Source organism: Anoplophora glabripennis, unplaced genomic scaffold (genome assembly GCF_000390285.2).
Source record: "Anoplophora glabripennis isolate ALB-LARVAE unplaced genomic scaffold, Agla_2.0 scaffold26, whole genome shotgun sequence".
Classification (NCBI taxonomy): Eukaryota; Metazoa; Arthropoda; class Insecta; order Coleoptera; family Cerambycidae; genus Anoplophora; species Anoplophora glabripennis.
In genome coordinates this window covers 1307254-1329403 of record NW_019416261.1, presented here as the reverse complement: position 1 = coordinate 1329403, position 22150 = coordinate 1307254, and the positions used below count along the sequence as shown (strand labels likewise).

At 31.6% G+C, this 22150-nt stretch overlaps 1 protein-coding gene across 1 annotated transcript in view; it reads right to left on the bottom strand.

Annotated features, from left to right (window-relative positions):
• The window catches only part of LOC108905962 (complexin), a 1206537-nt gene that overhangs the window by 104792 nt on the left and 1079595 nt on the right, over positions 1–22150 (bottom strand). The gene's annotated exons all lie outside the window — the stretch shown is intronic.

The following is a 22150-nucleotide window of genomic DNA, read 5'->3' as shown; positions in this document are numbered from 1 at the left end:
AGATAAATAAATCACACCATGTATGTATATGATTAAATTATTTTTTTGCTCAGAATTCGTTAATTTTACGAAAAAATTACAAGATACTTTTTTGTTTAGAATAAATAATGCTAAACGAATTTTTAAATGATAAGAAGTAATAAGAAAAAAAGTTATGTATGAAACAAGAAACAAGTCTTAGGGGTGGCTTTTTCTACTCCTTACAATCTTAGGGGAAAATCAACAAATTGTTTATTGAGTGCCTTCTCGATAGCAGAAAATGTCTTCTTAATTTTTGTCATTTTTTGGTATTTCAGAAAAAAATTAAAAACTACTTTTTTTGGTACCCTGTTTAAGCGGTTGTATCTTCAGATAGGATGTTCAAATGAGATTTTTTCATATAAAAGATCCACATTAACTTTCCACAGGGAATCACCCCCTGAATTTTTTCGCACTTATTTACACCCTGTATATTTTAAAGAGAATATATGTGCTTATTACATTATAACGCATACAAATTGCCTTAAATCATAACTTTTAAATTGTATTTTTATAACGTTAGGCGAGTTTGAAAACGTTTATCTTGTTCCCAGATGATTTGTTAAATTCTATGTGATGCGAAATTGAACACAGGGTATAATGAAAATAAATTGGCATGTCAAATTTTAAGTCTTACTGCCAGCAGCAGGCTTTTCATGATATATGATTGCCATTCCTCCACAGTGTAATATCGGAAAATTCCCTTGAACTGCTGCGTTCTCTAAATAAACAATTGCAAAATCAAAAGTAAACCAGCGGGAAATGATTAATAACGCAGTTAACTGACAGCGGTTTCAAATGTTTTATGTTTCTTTACCTTCATGTGAGACCATTAGTTACAGTTAGCATTTTACAGGGTGTAGCAGAGATGAAGGAAACTGTCTTCAGCTTGACAAAATATAAACATAATTTTTTATGAATACCTATCCTAAAACACTGAGTTTGCATATATAAAAACGAAATACTCATGGCAGTAGTAGTTTTATATCTTAAGATTTTTAAAAATGCTGTAATGCTGCTAAAAATTATGTATCTTTTTAATGAATAACTTTGTGGACTGTAATGAAGAAATATTAGGTATGTATGCATTAATTTCTTAGTGCACATTAATTAATAATTAATACTGTTTGCGATTTCTGAAAAATATGTGTATGTGTACTTCGGAATGTATTGCTTTAACTACTAGGTACATAATTTTCTATTTCTAATAGTTGTTTTACATTGATAATTTATTGATCAATTAATTCATGAAGTCGCTTCATCAAGAAATTGGACAAGTGTAATGCACCAAATTTGCTGTCATATAACTTCATGAAGTTCTTGACGAATTAGAGCATGTTCTAATTTTCGTCAATTTCTTTGTGAAGTTCAGAATTACCAACCCAACAGATTTCCAGCCTCAGATCAGTAATGAGGTTATGTTATTGGAATATGTAAATAATTGTGTGGCATCGTACTAATTTTACATTGTTTCTACTGCTTTGTTACTTACAAAAACTAATATTTATATAATATGTGTCAAAACGGTACCGCCGTTGTATCACTACAATTATGAGTGGAAAAGTGATATTTTTGAAATTTATTTGCTTCTTTGATTCATTGGTAAAACTGATTCATACGTCAAAAAACTTGACAAAGTCTGTAGCAATGTAAAACCACAGTGTTTACCAATAAATTTGTGAATTAATTCATGAAGAACTTTGTCAATTTATTCATGAATAAATTGTCAATGTAAAACAGCTATAAGAATTTAAAGGATTGCTCAGTAAATTTAGCAGTGGAAAGCATATATAGGCACTGTTTCTATGGTAATCTTGACTTTGTCCATTGTGGAGGGTCAGTAAATAAATCAAAATAATCAAGCAAATATATGTATATTGTTATGATGTTTTGATTTGCAACGATAAATAAACATATTTTGAATTTTGAGATATCCACATAAAATAAATAGAGAAAACTGACACAACAGGGATGTGGAATATTAAGAATATGAAAATGAAGGATAAAATTTAGATATAGAATAAGATTGTAGCATAAGCCAAATCGTTAAATGAAATAAATCAGTCTGTTAAAATAATGCAAAGAATTTAATTTATGATTGAAAAATACACCCATATATCGTAGAAAAGTTAGAAAGTACAATAAAGTACATTTTTGTAAAGCCATATGTCATATGCGAGCATACGTTTAAGGAAATTTGAAAAATGTTAGAATTTTTGAGAACTTGATCAACGGAGAAATGTCAAACCCATATGTCAACTATTATGTAGAATTTGTTGAGTAATATGGTATGTGAACTATAAAATAACTTGTGTAGTGTTAAAAAGACATTCTAGACTTCTAGACATTAAAAACTGCATTTAAATCCCAATTTACGTTACAAGTAGTGTATAAACTTTAGAAGTTGGCAATAATCGGTACACCTAAAAACATTTCAATTATGTAATAACTAATCTAAACAGGAAAGGACTGGTAATAAAAGTTAAAATAAGTAAATATCGATGTCGTTGAACAATATAACAGACTTAAGCACAAATTAGTTAAAATTTACAAAAATAGTCAAAATTTGTAGAATGTTCAGGACCCCGCAGGTTCCTTATGGAAAATGGCTTCCAGCCGATAGTTTTGAAACTTTGGATTTGAATAGTTCTCGAAGCGTAGATAAAAAGTTATCATAGGCACTAAGATGAGAAAATTATATTTCCCGAGATATAGTTGATGAAAGCTAGGAGTTATAGCTCCACGAGGTATAAATTAAAGACGACTCTTAGCTTGTAAGATCAAATGAAAAGAAGCCGTGCAATCTGTCCCAAACACATGTTCCTTACGTTATCGGGGACACTCAATCCGAATCTGTCATCCATTTGGCTGTGCGGATGAGTTTCAAGGTCACATCAAGATCAAATGAAGATCATTGTAAGATCATTGTAAATGTAATCTGTCCCAAACATAATATGTAATCATATTATAAAAATATGAAGTAATATTTTATTACAGCTTTAGGATACTTTTTATTATATTGTATTGGGCATTTGCAAAGTATACAGTGAGAAGTCTTAAGAGGATAACAAGTTGTAAGATGTTCCACGGCCAACCTGGTTCTGAAGTTTACTAATTAATTGGGTAGGTTAAAAAATCGATAAGTAATTTTTTTTAACAAAAATACATTAATGTTGTACTACACATCTATTAAACATCGTTGATGAATACATATGTTTTTGACTTTACTGTACATGGTAACGAATACATATTGAATCATTTTCAAATAAGAAATAATACTGTCTGAAATAAAAGGTATAACATAAATTATAATTAAGTAATTCAATTATCAATTAATTATTTGCATTCATTGTAGTATTTAATAGCGAATCATCTGGGTACTTCACATGTTGTTGATGGCGGACATAGCCTAGAAATCAAAAAACAATGGCCACAGGAGCACAAGTTCCTACTACTCTCGCCCCTGAGTAACATGTGCAATAATATGCTAGGATTGGACCATTATCTTGATCACCACCATAATTATCTAAGTTTTCATCCACGTTGACATAACTAATGAATATTTGATGTCTTGCAGCATTTCGGAATCTTGAGAAAATTCGTACTCTTAGAAGTCCTGGTTCATCTATATGTTCATCCAATTGAAATTCATCATAATTTTCCCTAAGCACCTTCTGTATACTGTATACCCTGTATAGCATCTGTATACCCGAATGGATGGCTGATTCCGATTCAGTAACCCCGACAATCTTAGAAATATGCGTTTTGGATAGATTACACGGCTTCTCTTCATTTGACCTTACAATGAGTCTTCTTCAATTTATACCTCGCGGTACTATAACTCCTACCTTTCGGCGACTATATTTCGAAAAATATAATAAATTTCCTCAGCTTAGTGCCAATGACAACTTTTTATCTAAGCTTCGAGAACTATTCAAATCCAAATTTTCAGAACTATCGGCTTGAAGCCATTTTCCATAAAGAACCTGCGGGGTCATTTGAACGTAAAGAAGAGAAATAGACATCAAAATGTGCATAAAAATGTGTAGAATTAGAAAATGTAATAGTCATGCTGTAAAAAATATGCATAAAGTCAATCTCCAATTAAAAATTTCACAAAAGTTTAATATGATGTCCCCATAGTAACAACCTCAATTGTCTCTAGTTTTATAAAAGTAAAACAAGGCTTGTAAGTAGCAGTCAGTCTTTCATAATAAACAAAAGAAAGGTAAATTAAATAAACAAATCGTGAATTAGATACCAAGTTACAAAACCTCAAATAAAATTTACAAGGTCATCTGTCAAGAGGTGCACAAATTCCATAAGTTCGAATTATCAAGTGAAAATTATAAAATTGTTAAAAGTAAAATAGTGCAGTGCAGTGAAAAGTAGCAGTAGCAGTTTACGTTAAAGCTATTTCTATCAAGTGAAAGACAAGACGTTGGAACCAGCTGACAGTGTGGAATACTGCCAGATACGGAATGAAGTACAAAGAATGCGATTATGAAACCAGCATTACTTTACATCGAAATGTGAATACACACACTTAAAATTGGCCAATTAAGAATAAAAATCGAAACGAATTCGTAACAAATTTTAGTTGAAAAGTAAACTTTGCAAAATACAAAGAAGTCGATTATAAATCAAAATTAAATATAAATTTGTTAAATTGTTGAAAATGTTTTGAAAGTCTGTAATATAATTCTTTGTCGAATGCTATATTGAATTTTTAATTTTCTTACAACTTCAATATTTACAAAAAAATTACATAATCTAAGGAACCACACCCTGATGAGGAGTTAAATCCGAATACAATTGATTATTACAAGATAAATATTTGTTGGCGCCCGTTTAAGAAAAATTCAACAAAAACAACAAAATTCAATAAAAACAACACACAATAAAAACACAAGAGTATTATTATCATAGTAATAAAAAAAAACAGAGCATTTAAAAAAAACGACTCTAGAAGGATTCCATGTCGATATCTAATAAAGGAAAAAGAGCGAACCAATAGTTGCTCCTTCAGATTGTTCGTAAAATTTCATAGAGAAATTTAAATGAAAGCTGTATATAGTGTTGTGATACAGAATTTAGTTACCAATCATAAATCAAATTCCAGTAAACAAGTTGTTTTTCTCATTGCTTCTGCAACAATCGGGATTTCCTGCGGTGCACGTTTCATTATCTAAAATGCAAATGTAATTTGGATTTATAATGGCCGAAAGTTTAAAGTGAAGCTTTAACAAAGTTCCAGCTTTGTAATGTGAATTATTATGATAAGCTCTTGTGCGTCGGCAAACAAGGGCCGTCGTGCGTAACCTGCGTCTTGAGTTTGAACCCCTGGTGGATTTGACTTGGCCGGAACGCCGAACTGTTAAACCTAGTGCATATTAATATTCTCAATTAAAATGATGGAATCTTGGATGTTTATGTATTAACTCCGCTCCAAAGTTAACATGATTTAAAATTTCTTAAAACGATACAGAGAAAAAGTATTGGTTTTCTATAAGGTCGTTTAGTACCTGCTTTTCCAACAGTGCATAAACTTCTTGGTCTATTACTTTGGTACTATCATCATTGTTTGATCCAACAATGAATATTTGAAGCTACCTCATACATTTTTTCAGGTCATATTTATGTCCAGATGTAGGTCCAATGAATACGAATATGCCGCTTAATTTTTAAGAATTCCCATTTAAATTTTCCAGAGAAACTTGTGTTAATTTCAATTAAGACCATTTTGTGAGATTTACTGTCAACACGAATTCATTTTTGTATAAACTGTTATAAAGTAAGTTGTGTCAGTCCGACAGCTTTCTGAAATTAATTTTCTTGCATACTTCGATTCTTTTATAGACTGTAATTCATCAAAATAGTACTTTAACCAACGTATCTCAATTTTCTCTTTTTTTTTGTAAGATACTACACTTTGTCAGTCACCGATGAAAACAAAATTAGATGATAAAGTTCTTTGATGATGTCAGTTAAGGGTCCAAGTAGAGTTTTTGAAAAGCAAATTGTAGATGGCGTTGGACTTGAGAAAGTTTTCTTTCGCAGGATCATTGGATAGCGGCGTATACGCGTTAACATTAAATTTTAAGCAAATTATGTTCTTTAAATAAATTTCGAAAATTCAGTAGTTATTGAGATATGCATTATGGAGGAGGTCGAAACTTGTAATTATTTTGAATGCTCAAAAATGATTTGGGAGTTAGACGCATTGACTAGCATTGAATTATACCAGCAATATCTAGTAAACAGCTAGGGTAATGCCATGGATAACCGATTAATGGTCCAGGTATCTTCGATGGCGATTTTGATATTTTCGTAATATCAGCGTAATTGCAGTCGCATTCTGCCGGAGTATATCTGAGGTATATTCATTTCATCTATATTAGTTGAGACAAAATAGCTCAATCGTCTGTAAGTCTGAAACCGTTATATATCTGGTGGGCTGGACTGACAAATGATCCTACTAAATACTGCTGATATAATCCTATACTGGTCAATTAAAATCGATTCGTCTAGCTGGCAATAGGTCGTGCTCTCAAAGTACTTGGGAAATTAAAGGTATGCCAGTATGAAGACCTAGGTATTGAGTAGCTCACTGATATGTTCCGCGAATAAAATTTATCTTAAATTGCTCAGATATGATTTAAACTGCTTTTTTTATGGGGAATAATTTTTCGTGTAGTCATACTTTTTGTAGAAATTTGATTCGGTATCCATTAAAATTCCCATATCACGTCTTATTAATTTAAAAATCTGCACATTTTTTTTGTGAAATTTTAAATATGTTATGTTAAAAGAAAAGATTGACTTAAAACGTTTCTCAAGGTTACCTTACCATTTGTTGAAGGACTTTCAAGACCTGATAACTTTTTAACGAAAAAATCTAATAACAAATAAATAAAAAATAAATACTATGATTTCATGAGAAAAAGAAGATCCTAGATAAAACTGTCTTTTGTTCAAACAAGAGGCAATTGAATATTCCACGAAAAACTCACGAGGCATAAAAGTTTTCATAGGGAATGGAGCAGCTAAATATATAAAATAAAAATTTTCTTTAATATTAAATCTTTTTTTTGTCAGTTAAAAACTCTTCCTACCTTTCCTAATCCTAATGCTCCTAATTGGCCTTTGTTTAAATTTAAATAACTTCAACGAGAGAACGCAACTGTGCCAAGACAAAGAAAGAGTGTAGGGCCTTTTGGAAGAATTCTGTTGACAAGAATCTTGAAAGTGTTCCTTTTTAAGCTTTATTTGGTATGTCAAACATGTTAGATGTGTAATCAATTACTAATACTGGTTATTAATATTAACAGCAGCTTACTTTTGGTAATTAGAACCGCTGCGCTATCACTATTTTTATTTCTGAAATGAAATATGGGAGGGTATGGAATTTCAACCTTGGAATATACTAGTCTTCTAACACACAAAGTTTATGGTCGCGTGAACGAATTTTGCATTCAAGCGGTCACAAAAGGCCTGTTGCTGATTTATGCATGTATGGAACGATTCTGCGTTCAGATGAATCGTTTCAAAGACGCTACTCAATGGAGCTATTGAGGTAGGAAAGAGGATTTTAGGATAGGACGAATTTTGAAACCTACGTGCGTGCGGTCACTATGCCGACTGATAAATCAGCCCGATACGTAATGGGTCGTATGCATCTTAGTCAGAATACGAAACAAGGAAAATAGACGTTGGGTAAAATTTATAAACAAATATTTCATTATAAATCTGGCTGGCAACTAATGAAAAGCATATAATTTTAGAATAGGTAATTTATAAATAATATGTCTAAATAATTACACAGCTCCACAAAAAGAAAGTCATGTGCAAATGATCAGAATACATTACTCCCATATATTTTGAACCGGTGAATTCGAATCCGATGTCAGAATGGCCCCAGCGAATCACCAGAATGTTCTAACATCAAAAAATGCTTAAAAAACTCACATAATCGACAAACCAGTGTTTAAAATCCAGGTATGATTTATCAGCGACTGTCAAATCTGTATATTTCCATGTGTCTTGACTCGCTGAATAAGAATACGTAGTCAGATTTGGCCCATAAGGTTACAAATTCTTCCTAACCTTAAAAAAATTAAAATCCACAAAATTAATAAATTAGCTTCTATGATCCAGGTATGATTTTACGAAAATTTTACTACTGAAAATTGTGGTCTGATGAATGTATTCCTGTGTATTTTGATCCGTTGAGTTCGAATCAGATATCAGAATTGCCCCAGCAAATCACCATAATTTTCTAACCTGAATGAATAGCTTACAATCGCTAATATTCTCGAAATTTAGAATGATCAGGCTACAAATAATGCAAAAATAAATTAGTCCCATGAATTGAGTGCTACTATATTTTATACGGTTGTATCTGTCACTGTTTTTAATTACACTGTTATTTTGCAACTCATGATTCTTACAGCATAACGATGCAGACTTAGAAGAAAATGGTATGAGTATGGTTTTAAGAAAGTTTCCTGCGATATTTACAGAAATATAAGAATATTACATTGAGATACAAATAAAACTTGTGTGTTTCTTCAAATAGGTTTGCTGATATAGGTTCGATTGAAAAATATTAATATTAGTTTCTAGGATCTAATGTTTGCCTAACATTTATGGAATACTGTTTCACCATATCTCCGTTATTATTAAAGATATATTATGATACCTTAACCTTAAGTAGTGTTATGATATTATAAGCTGATAACGTTACATAGCTAAATAATATAACGTAAATTTGAAAAATTTGACATATTTACACTAATAAAGTAGAGGACTCTGACAGCAGGGATGTGCAATACTATATATGATAATAAGTTTTTAGTATAAAAAAGACGAAATCGTTACAAGAAAACATCAATCTGTCAAAATAAACTAAATAATGCAAAATTTTTAATTAAATAGGCCGTAGAAGGCAAAAATATATAGTAGAAAGTTAAAAAGTACAACCAAATACAATTTTGTAGTCATTTATCATATACGAGTATTGGTTTGAGGAAATTTGAAAAATTTAAGATTTTGACAGGTAGATTGACGGAGAAAGAGAAGGAGTTACACTTATAAATAAAATTTATGCAATAAACTGAGACTATAACTAAAGTTCATCATACCTTTAGTCAATATTTACAAGTGGAATCAAAATAAAAGTTCTTTGTATAACTTCATATAGCGATTTTGGAAATGTCAAACCGATAAGTCAACATTGTGTAAAATTTGTTGTGTAAAAGGTATTTAGGTATAAGATGTAATGATTTGTGTTATGTTAAAAAGACCTTCTATTAATAGAAGACTGTATTCAAATCCAAATTTACGTTCTAAGTAGTGTATAAACATTATTAGTTGTCATAAATCGGTGGACCTGAAAATATTTCAGTTATTAGTTAATGCATACAGGAGAAAACTGTCCAGAATAGTGAAAATAATCAAATATCAATGTTGTGGAACAATATTATAGACATAGAATTAAGCTAAATAGCATAGCTTGGTTAAATTTTTATAAAATAGGAAAATTTTGTAGAACGTTTGAAAATGAATGTAATAGAAAGATTTAGGTACGGAAGTTTGTACAAAATTATGTAGAATCTGAATATATCAGTGTCAAGCTGCAAAAACATACATAAAGGCATAATTCCTGTTTAAAAATTTCATAAAGCTTCAAAATAACGTTTCCATAACAACAGCTTCATTTGTTTTCAGTTTATAAAAACTAGTACAGGGCTCCTAGTAGCCAGTCTTTCATAATTTGCCGAACCATAAACATTGTCCAATCACTCCTAAAATAAACAAAAGCCAGTCAAAATTAAATAAACAAATGTATACGAAGTTACCAGTTTTCAAAGTCAACGACAGCAAGTAGTAGTCTGACAGCTGTCAAAAGTGAAAATATTCCAGCAGTTAAAAATTTCTCATTTAACCAAATATCCACTGGAATTTATACAATGGGAATAAGTGTCAGCCTACGACACCTTCCGCATGCATGTGGTCCCCGATAAAAATGATAATGAGAATAGTAACTCTGTAACTCAAGACCATACATAAAAAATGTACGAGACTTTTCTACCAAGCCACCCGTGTAGTAACAGGATGACTTGAAGAAAAGTACTCGAGTAATGAAGGAGGGTGTACAAGGGGCCTGATAAGGTAAGTGCCGCGGTGGAAAAGCAATTCCACCACCCTCCGACATAAAGACAAGACAAGACAAGTGTCATTTAACCAAAAGTGCCAGGTATAAATTTCCGATTAAAAAACGACAGGTGAAGTGCAAACCCAATCAACCTTTGGAATACAAGGAACCAGTTCTCCGACCACACGAATCCGGCATTGATCAGTACGAGGTTTACGACACCACCTGGATGACATCTACGAAACCAACAATACACAAAAGCGTTACGTGAGTTTCATACTTTACAAATTGGCCAATTTAAACTCTTATCGTACGAATTCGTATATAACTTTAAATTCCTTTTTTATAAAAACACCAAAGTCGACTATAATATCAAAATTTCACCCTCTAAGGCTAGAGTAGAATAGCTAATATATTTTAAAGTAGTAGTTAAGAAAATAAAATTTGTTAATTGTCTGAAAACTTGAATATGCAATACACTCTGTTAATTAAATGTTAAATTTAATTTTTCATTTTCTACATAAAGTCCATCTTTCATAATAAATCAACATAAGATAGTGAAACAAGCCCTGAAGAAGAGTCAGCTCTAATCGAATTACTTTACTTTACAAGACAAGCTCTTGTTGGCGCCTGGGCAAAATAAAAATTTACAACAAAATTAAAATTCGATAAACAAATTAAATAAAAAAAACAAAACCAAAAAACATAACAGTAAATTTTCTTTTACACTATTATTCAGTACGTTGCAGTGTTTTAAAATGGGAACCTCCATTATTACAACGCCTCCCAATTATTTCCTCATATTTCTAATACATCCTATGCTAGTTAAAGAGCAATTATGATATAATGAAATCGATTTTGATGAGAGTCAAAGCACAAAATGCCCTATATTAGACGTATTTCTTGAATTAAATCTATACTCACTCAATCCTCGACGTCGACGATAGATTTGAGGAAGCTAATAAATTCATTGGTCGACATTGATGGATGGATCGGGGCGAACAGACGGGGTAGATGACCATTAGTTAACGTCATCTTGATAAACTACGTGTATGAGGTGTGACTCTCTATGCTAATGAGTCACATCCTTTGAGACTGTACCCTCGAAATCAATGTATGCATAAATCTGATCGGTTTGCGTGCCTGTAATAGGTGGCATTTGAAATGGAAATTCCAAGAAAATTTACATAAATACATGAAGTATTCGGTTTGGGTTCCACGCACTATTACCCACTTACGATTTCAGCCGAATTTGCATAGTTCCAGCTTACAGATATAGCAGGCATGCATAATATGCGGCAGAACAATTGCATAAACGAGGGGTGCTTGTTGAATTTCGCTTAATACCTCTAGATACGTTGTTGTTGTTGTTTTGCACTTCAGTTATGTTTATTCCTTATCGATTAGGTTAGTATCCTTCAGAGTCGATTGAATACATATTCAGTGTTCACAGTTTATCAAAACCGACTATTTTGTATGAATACAGACATTAAATAATAGTTCCCAAGCCAGCGACCTTTTTTCGAACTGATTACAAACGTCATGAAAACGGTCTGGATCGCTTCGTTTTAACGCGTAAAATTTTTAGAATATGGATTTTTAGAATATGGGAAGTGCGCTTTTCCGCACTGCGAGTACTTAAACCTGTCGTTCTGGGCGGGTTCAAATTTTTTATTTGAATTAAAAGAAAATGTGTTAAATAAGAAGCAAATTGGGTTGTCCGACAAAATAGAGCGCGCAATTGTGGAGTTCGACATCTCCAACATGTCGCTCTAGCGCGGTATGGTTTTCCGATTACAAAACACCCAATTTTCATTTTATCTTACTAAAAATTACCTAAAAAACGTATACTCCAGTCGGCAGAGGCCGAAAAGTTACTGTTGGTGACATTTTCTTGATAACTCGGAAATAACTACACAGGTCTACTTTAAATGATGAGTATAATAACAGGCTAATTTGCTGACAAAGTATTTTATCAGGAAAAAAAGTTATTAACAATTTAATCGTGAAAAAAAAAATTTTTTGTATTTTTCTTTAAATAACTCAGCGGGATGACTTTGTACGAAAAAATGCTTAGGACATGATTTTGTTCGTAATAAAAATAGCTACAAAATGGCGGTGGTCCGATTACGAAATTTTTTTTAAGTTGCTGTAAAAATGTCAATTATAAACAAAAAGTGACAAAACTTTCGAAAACTTTTCCAAAATCCAATTATACATATTTTTAACAGTTTCCTAATATCAGATTTAAGTAGAAAATTAAAAGCAGGGTCATATACGTGCTGTCACTTACGTGATACTAATAGTCCCCAAGCCAGCGACCTTTTTTCGAACTGATTACAAAAGTCATGAAAACGGTCTGGATCGCTTCGTTTTAACGAGTCTACCACGCTGTAAAATTTTTAGAATATGGGAAGGGCGCTTTTCCGCACTGCGAGTACTTAAACCTGTCGTTCTGGGCGGGTTCTCTTTTGTGATTACAACACTCAAATTTTTTATTTGAATTAAAAGAAAATGTGTTAAATAAGAAGCAAATTGGGTTGTCCGACAAAATAGAGGGCGCAATTGTCGAGTCCGACATCTCCAACATGTCGCTCTAGCGCGGTATGGTTTTCCGATTACAAAACACCCAATTTTCATTTTAACTTACTAAAAATTGCCTAAAAAACGTAGTCCATACCTTGTCCGACAAATTTTCAGGCGCTTTTTTCCAGTCCGACAACCGAAACATGTCGCTCATCGCAGGTTAGGTTTTCCGATTACAAAATTTCGGACACAAATACCAAGTGCTAAAATAGTACTTTCTTTATCAAAATATGACATTGTCCGACAAAAATAGTGGATCATATTGCTAGTCCGACAAAAAGAAACGATTAATTTCATAAACTCAATAAAACGATTATTGTTACATATAATTAGTTTTAAATGTAATGACAATGAATTGCGGCTTGTATTTTTTTTTATTAATAATGTCATCATAAAAAATAATTGAAAATTAAATATATAAAAAATTAAATTATTTTAAGAAATATAAGAAAAAGTTAAAAAATAATCAAAATAATAATCAGGCAATCTGATTGCGCGCATCTTTAAGCAGATCCGGATTAAGTAATATTTTTATTACATATTAAACATTATATTGCATCTTATGACAAATATTCAATTTTAAGTTTGTAATTCAGAAAATTACTTTACACTTTTGTAATCGGAAAACCTAACCTGCGATGAGCGACATGTTTCGGTTGTTGGACTGGAAAAAAGCGCCTGAAAATTTGTCGGACAAGGTATGGACTACGTTTTTTAGGCAATTTTTAGTAAGTTAAAATGAAAATTGGGTGTTTTGTAATCGGAAAACCATACCGCGCTAGAGCGACATGTTGGAGATGTCGGACTCGACTATTGCGCCCTCTATTTTGTCGGACAACCCAATTTGTTTCTTATTTAACACATTTTCTTTTAATTCAAATAAAAAATTTGAATGTTGTAATCACAAAAGAGAACCCGCCCAGAACGACAGGTTTAAGTACTCGCAGTGAGGAAAAGCGCCCTTCCCATATTCTAAAACTTTTACAGCATTAAAACGAAGCGATCCAGACCGTTTTCATGACTTTTGTAATCAGTTCGAAAAAAGGCTTAGGGACTTAACATTTACTCTCCGAATTCATAGATACTGTGTATTCGCAATCGCTATTTTGTTGAACTGTGAATAAAAGGACAATTACAATTACAATTTACTTTTCCAATAGTTTTTAATGATTACGTCCATTACTCTAAATCTTCTAAATACGCCATCTTTCAAAATATGCTTTAGTTTTTTTTGATACATCCTTGTCAGTCCTTGAATAGAATGAAATATTTATAACGTGCTAGAGTGTAATAAAGAATACCTAATATACAGGGTGTAAGAAGTTTGACTGCCATTACTTCAGCATGAGATAAATTATGATAAAAGAACAAAAAAGTTATATATTACAGGGGCGTAAGATTAACAGTTTTCAAAATACAGCGAGTATTAATATTGGAGAGTTTTATCACAACGTGACAACAGCGCTTAACCTAACGCTACATACCTGGTGCACATTTAGTAAATTTCAAGACAATTGTTTTCCAGTTTTTAAATAAATAAAATAAAATGTATCGATTATGTAGAACAAAGATAGTGTTGTGCTTAAATTTTAGCTCGAGTTTTAGTAATTATGAATCTCTTAAAACAGGAACTTTTAATCAAATTATGAATTTGAAAAATATGTAATTAGAGTACCCAAAGATTCACGTCGTTCAAATAATTAAAATAATAATAATAAATTAAAAATAATTTAGGTACTTACCAAAAAGCAAAATTCAGTAATTTTTAAACGCAGTACAAAACAAAGTACAACATATGCTTAAAATGTCCACCACCATTTTCGATGCACGCACGATCCAATTTTCGCGCAATCGCTGGAAAACACCTCGAGAAAAGGAAATTGTGGTACGCAAAAAACACTTAGACACGATCCAATTCCAGATACCAACTGAATTGCGTATTGCTGGACAGCTTAGTATATACCTCGTGTTATCCGCCTCGCCGTTGTCATATTGCTCGATATGAATTTTGTCGAATTTTAAATATATTAGGTACAACGCTATAATTATTTTTTAGAATTGAGCATAAAGAAGTTCAAAAAAGTGATAAACATTGTATTTTATGGTATTCTATGCACGCAGTTATTTCAATATGCCTTAATTAATCGAACTTTTGTTCATCAAGTTGGAGATTTTGATAATGCTTTTCTAGGAAATGGTTGAGTTTAGGACCCTTGTCATATAAGGTTTTTTGTTTATTTTAATGTATTCTATCGTCTGTTAAAATTAAGGCAGTAAAAATTTTAACACCCTGTATTTGTGAGTCTGTGAAGATGTATCTCATGGTTAATGTAGTATTGTTGAACCGAAAAGTAAAAATAACCAACTCACCTGTCAAATCTTGTAATTAGTAAACTACCAATTGCTTAAAATTGGTACCTGTTAAGTTGACTGATGTGGCTATTTGCAAAATATTTCTCAAATCTAACAAAACAGAATAATATGGAACCACTGATGGTAGAGAATGCGAATATGTGTGTAAATTTGCAAGAGACATATTTGCCAAACGTAATTAAATGCCGTATCGTGTGGATGGTGTATATCGTTACAATCGAACGCACATTTTTACCTGCTAAATATTCAACAACGCTATACAAACGGCATACCGTTCGGACTATTCAACAAATGATTGTGATTCTCTCAATAGTCCAATTAACTAAGCCTTTAAATCGAAATTTTGTCAACTTGGCTGAATTTTTGATATGAGTTAGTTTAAGGTATATTATAACAATAAGTGAGAGTAATTTTTTGTTCAACCCCCGGCCAAGGGTGGAAAAAGATAAAACTAAGGGCTTTTTCAAGATAACTCAAAAAGGGTAAGCGCTAGAAAAAAAAGTTTTTCATGAAAGCAGACAATTCTACATAAAAATGGTCTCTTAGCTTTTTCTCGTACTATTAAAATTAACAGAGTTAGGGAGGCTAGAAGTTAAGGGAAGATTTCAGAAATTTAATTTTGTTAAATCATTAAAATTAACGATTAAACATTTGATTTTTTGTTATAACTTTCTTATTAAAAATTAAAAAATATATCTATTTCTCTGAAAAGAAAAGTTACATATTTTAGAGCAGATTGAAAAAAAAAATTACAAAATTCAATCATTTTTCTGTTTGTTATGATTTTTTTTAAATTTCTGAAATCTTCCCTTAACTTCTAGCCTCCCTAACTCTGTTAATTGTAATAGTACAAGAAAAAGTTAAGAGGCCATTTTTATGTAGAATTGTCTGCTTTAAGCGCTTACCCTTTTTGAGTTATCTTGAAAAAGCCCTTAGTTTTATCTTTTTCCACCCTTGGCCGGGGGTTGAACAAAAAATTACTCTCACTTATTGTTATAATATACCTTAAACTAACTCATATCAAAAATTCAGCCAAGTTGGCAAAATTTCGATTTAAAGGCTTAGTTAATTGGACTACAAGGGATGGTGAATAAAAACACTTCTAATGGGAAGTGTTCACAAGCGGTTGACAATTGGTAAATATATAAATCGCAAGTGGAACGATTATTAATATTTAAGAAGATACCTTCATGTGTTTATGTTACATTCTGTAAATATGCGTGTGGTACAACTTGATGTTACTGATTTTTGCTAAATAAATTACAAGTACTGGCGAGTGAGCGCGTCATTGAAGCAGCTTTAGATGAGCTTCATGTCATAAATGTCATAAATGTCATAACTTTTTATTATGCTCGCACGTAGGTACGTACGTAAGTAATATTATATTTGTTTAAACCTTCATGCGTAAAATTCTTTTTAATTTGAAACGTAATGTTTTAGATTAGACCATCAGTTGCATAATAAAAGTTGCTTATTTTCGTGTCCTCTATCGACTTTTTCAATGAACGCACATATTTCAGAAACACCCTGTATTTGATGTGTTAGAATTCGGATCAATAGTTACTCGGTTTTGTGTAATTCAACTGAACTGTCCGTAAGTGCAAATGGCACTTTGAATGTTGTTGAACGTATATGGAGAAACTTCTCAAAGTATTTTATACACAGGCAGTAAAAAACTTGTTCGTACTTCTACTGGATACTACCTATGTTAACCTACTTGGAGATAGTTATCACTTACACACCATTATCCCTAAACTTTCAATAGTTTTTGTCGGTACAGACAATCGGGAAATGTATATTTAACTCTAGAATTCCCTTACTTCGTATGAAGTTGTCATCTTTAACCACATCACAAACAAACCAAGCCTATATACAATTGAAATATCACGTCGACATCTATTTAACTTTGATATTTTCAAGCAATGTTGGTGACAGCTCGCCGAATATATGGCTGTTATCTCCGTTATTGGAAGCAACAAACTTCCTCTCTGCTGCGGACTGTTCATTGAAAATAATAAACGAGGATCCTTTAAGATGTATATTTTTGAATAGAATCATAATGTAGTACCAGGAGAGAAATCGATAACAAAAGGGTTTTAAGTTCATCTATTTAATTTTTCCTTCTAAGAAAAAATCAAATTTAACAATTAATTAATACTACCGTCCATAGACATCAGATGATATATTACACGTTGATTTCACTTCGTTGTTAAGGATTCCTAACCAGCAATTATGAAACTGTAATGAAACTGGAAACAAATTGTATTGTAATTCAACATTTTCGCATAAATATCCTAATCTACGAGTAGTCTAAAATAGTATATTATGTTACCAGTGAGTGAAAAAAGCCATTATATTATTATTTTTAATGAAGAAAACTGCAAAAAATTACATTTTTTTGTTTTTTATATAATATCTCGAAAAATAATGATGGAATCGTCTTACTCTCAATAGGATTTTTGTAGAGAATAAAATAACCTATAAAATGTGTTTTTTTGTGAAACCCAATCGGTTCATTTTTTACAGAGAAAATCCAGAAAAACTTCTAAAATAGACCTTTTTTTCAAAAATTCATAACTCCGTCAAATTTGGAGCTGGAAAAACAATCTTGCGGAAAATGACAGATAATAATATGTAGTTTAATCGTGCGCAAGATGGTTTCTGTCCGATACATAGTTTTTATACAATTGCATTATAAACAAATTAGTCTTTTTTTTGCACAGCGGGGCGATTTATTGAAAATGGTCCGATTTAAATTCTGAAAACGGCATCTGGAAAATTTTCAAAAATCACTCCTATTTAGAAGTTGAAAAGACGCCCAAAATGAAGAATTGAATATTACCAATAAACATAAAGACTATTAGCATTTGAATTTTTCTATCGAATGATTCTTGAAAGATTTATTTTCATGACTGAAATAAGCATGTTGAATTAGGAAATCCACCCTTAAGGGCGCTCAGGGGATGGAATCGTCCCCAAAAATAGAGAATATCAGAAATAATTGTAAAAATTCAAAAAAATATATATTAAGGTAATCCACATGCTAATAGTTTTTATATCAATTGGTAATATTAAAATTCTTCATTTTTGGCATTTTTTCAACCCCTAAGAAGGGGTGATTTTTAAAATTTTCAAAATGCTATAAGTTATGCTCATTTCAGTTTTTTACGACAAGTAATTTGCGACCAAAAACATATTTTTATGTATTTTTTTTATTATCTGCTCTGAAAAACGGGCGAAAATCACAGTGTTTTTGCGGTCACTCTTTGACGGAGTTATGAATTTTTGAAAAAAGGTCTATTTTAGAAGTTTTTCCGGATTTTCTCTGTAAAAAATGAACCGATCGGGTCGCAAATTTTATAGGTTTTTTTATTCTCTACAAAAGTCCTATAGAAAGTAAGACGATTTCATCATTTTTTGAGATATAAAAAAAACAAATAAATATCATTTATTTGCAGATTTTATTGTTAAAAAAAAATGTTCACGACTTTGCTGGGGAAATCACTTGGGTTTTCATTTATTAAGTATTTTTCAAAAGGAAATACATGAAATTGCTGTAATGTTTAAGTGTAAAAACAGCCTTTTTTTTCGTTCTATTGGTTGGCCTATAAGTGGAATCTAATTTCACAAAATGCAACATTTCATTTTAACATAACAATAATAATATAACAGGCATCAGAATTTTCTCCCTTTTCGATGAACTTCTTTTTTTTAAAGTACATAAAAATTGCACTCATACTAACTGGTCTTTTAGGCATGATAATATATCAAAAATTGTTACAATACTTAGGAGAAAGAAAGCAAGAAATCACAAAGGCATGACATACACGTAACCATAACCAAACTTTTCTTGAATGATATCCTGTTGCAAGACTACTTCGTTTATCTTTAATGCGTATGCTCAGTAACATTGATATAATTTTAATTTATTAATTACATACCTACTATAAAAGTCGATATTATTCTATAAATTTAAATATATAAGTTCTATCATTCTTTTACTTTGTCACTTGGGGTTTGAAACTTGTTAAATATTTCTAATATTGCCAGAATATCGCGATATTTAAAGTTCAAAGAAAACATTTTTTTGGCACTTATGTCCAAAGGTCGAAAATTGAGAATTCTTCATGACAATGAGCACTAGGAGTTGCCTATTATTTGGCGTATGTGACGTCAATACTAAAAATGTCTATTCATTAAATATTTGTTATACCTAGTGCGCAAATGTATTAGTATCTTATAGTCAAAATTATTTATTTGCAAATATGTAATATCCATTAAAATATTATACTACAGGCCGGAATATATTTAGTATAATCAACATAAATTTAAACTTCATTAATTTCCTTATCTTTAACTGCTACATCCTAGCGAGAAAATCAGCTTAATCGTTTCCATTCTGTCCTAATTCTGGGCGGGGCCAGTAACGGGAGCCTTAGCTATAAATACGTGAAATCACGTCCTCAGTTGGTCGAACCATAGCCCGTATTTCACCGGGTCGTTGTACATAAATTACTGGTAAACACGCTCTGTTTGGATAATTAGGGAAATCCAGTCCCATTACGATTCACCGGAGTAAGGATAATATCGGAATTAATGGCCTCTTCTAAGATAAAAATGTTATTATAAAATATGGCGGAGTCGCCGGTGAAAACTTGCTTAGGGAGATAATCATTCCGTAAATATTTAAAAAGCCGGTAACGTTTGTTATACTTTGTGCTCTAACAACGAAAATGCTAAACATAACCGAAACTTTTTTAGTTCGCAAGGTTTTATGAGTAGGTAAAAATAGTATATTTTGCAACAAGAGATGAAATTGCAATTTTTGACCGAAATGAATAATTTTGCTAACGAAAAAAAGGATTTAGATTTCATTATAAATACTCTAGTCGAGTTTGAACGTGAAAAAATTATTAGTAGACATTTAATTGCACTTTATGCCGGGGAAGGACGGGGTAGAATGATAATAACAAAAAAGTAACTCGAAAGAAGTGACGCTGTCACTTTTTTTCTGTCCACGAAAATCTAGACGACATAACGGAAAATTAATTGTTTTATGTTGTAGGCAATTAAATTACCTACAATTTAAGGTATTTGACGTCACCTATTTGTTACCTGTAAAATAAAGGTCGAACACGGAAAAATCAGTTTTTGGAAATTGTGCATTATTATATCAAAAAGCGATGGATGTTGATGAAACTTATGGAAAAGACGATCAATCCAAAGACCAATATGTGTGCCAAGGGCCAATTCCATTGACCGTGAAATTGTTGCTCCAGCTATTTGTTAATTAATTTCGTTCGTTTTTTGCAACTAACTGTTTAATTACCAAACATTAATTTTATAGCTTAATGCCGTAGATATAGGTTCTAATTCGTCCATAGAAACGCGTCGAACAAAGTAGGACGTGCAAAACAGAATTATAAACAAATTGGCAAATTAAACATTAAATATTTATAAATTAAAAATATCCATATAAATTCTACTTCTAACTGTTATAAATATTATTTTTTCTCATATTTATTTTTTTTGCTTTATTGAAGAATATGTATCTTTTAAAATTTTCAAGGGGATAAGACAGTATAAAAATACAAAGCAATAATTAATGATTTATATTTATAAAAATAAACTTTTATTCTTATCATAAAAACTTTGATTTACCCTTATTCAATTCTACTTTTTTTGGCAGGAATGAATTCATCATTTTCGTCCTCTTGTAAGAAATCTGTCCCTTCAAAAATGTTTTCTGTAAATTCTTAGGTATCATCTGCAGTTTCTCTACGTTTTCGCACGATTGGCTATGGTATTTTTTTAAATTATTTCCTGCAGTTGTAAGAACAATTACAAAACACAAAGTTGTAGGTACGGAAAGTTTGCCTTAGTCCAAAAATTCCACAGCTATCCTCGCAAGAAATTACATGATTTTAGGTGATTACACAAAAAATATTAGGTAACTTAAAAACTAGAAGATATAGGTATAGGGAACCCTGATACCGTTCGAAAGAGAATAAAATTGTGTATCAGAATATAGAAAAATATACAGGGTGTTCCATTTAAAACACCGACTTATGAAGGTTTGAAGTTAACTAAACTCGGCATTAAATTTCTAGTACCCTGTATGCAATTATGCCACTTTGAAAGTATGGATGAGAAGCTTAGAGGTCTAGCTATCCCCCCTATAAATATTGTTGTTTTATCTTTCTTGCTATAAAATATACATGGTTTGAAGCTAGTCACTGTTTCTCTCCATTTGTTTGAAAAAAATTAAATATCTCGAAAACGGTTAATTTTAGGAATAGGGAAACTTCATAAAAATCTACCTAAAATAACACGTAGAATCTAAAATTGCAATAATATATAGGGTATTCCAATTAAAGTAAGCAAGTTGATGGCGACTTCCGGTATAACCGGAAGTAGAGATGGGTAGTATCCGTATGATTCGTATAAACGATACGAATCTTTGTTGGGAGTCAGATGATACGACTCTCAAATGGAACGAAACTTTCGTATTTCGTACTCGTACTGGATACTAGAACTAGACAGCTGGTAATGCAAAGACTCCGTACGCAGGTGCGCAGTGTGCTAGTATTAAATACGGTATGGTACGCGTACGGTACGATAAGTACGGGTTAAGAGCTAAGAAGGATTCCGTTATGTTCAAATCTCGTATTATTTAACACAAGCTTCACGTTTAAAATTCGTACAGGCGATTCGGTGCGCGCGCTCGTCAGTTATCGTTCACGTTCACGATATAATTATATCGAAAAAGCTCTTAAGGGCCCCATATTCTTTAAATAGTGTTTTCCGCAAAGACAAATAATTTAAGACAAACATTTAATAACTGAATAATCTAAAGCTTATCAAATAATAGGAATGTTATGTCATGCCACCTAAGTATTTTCAAAGACGCCGCAGTAAAACGAATAAACAGGTGCAAAAAACGATCAAACCATCAAGGTTTTTAGGTACTGAAATCTACGAAAATACTAACTTTTTTAGATATAGCATACGCAACGG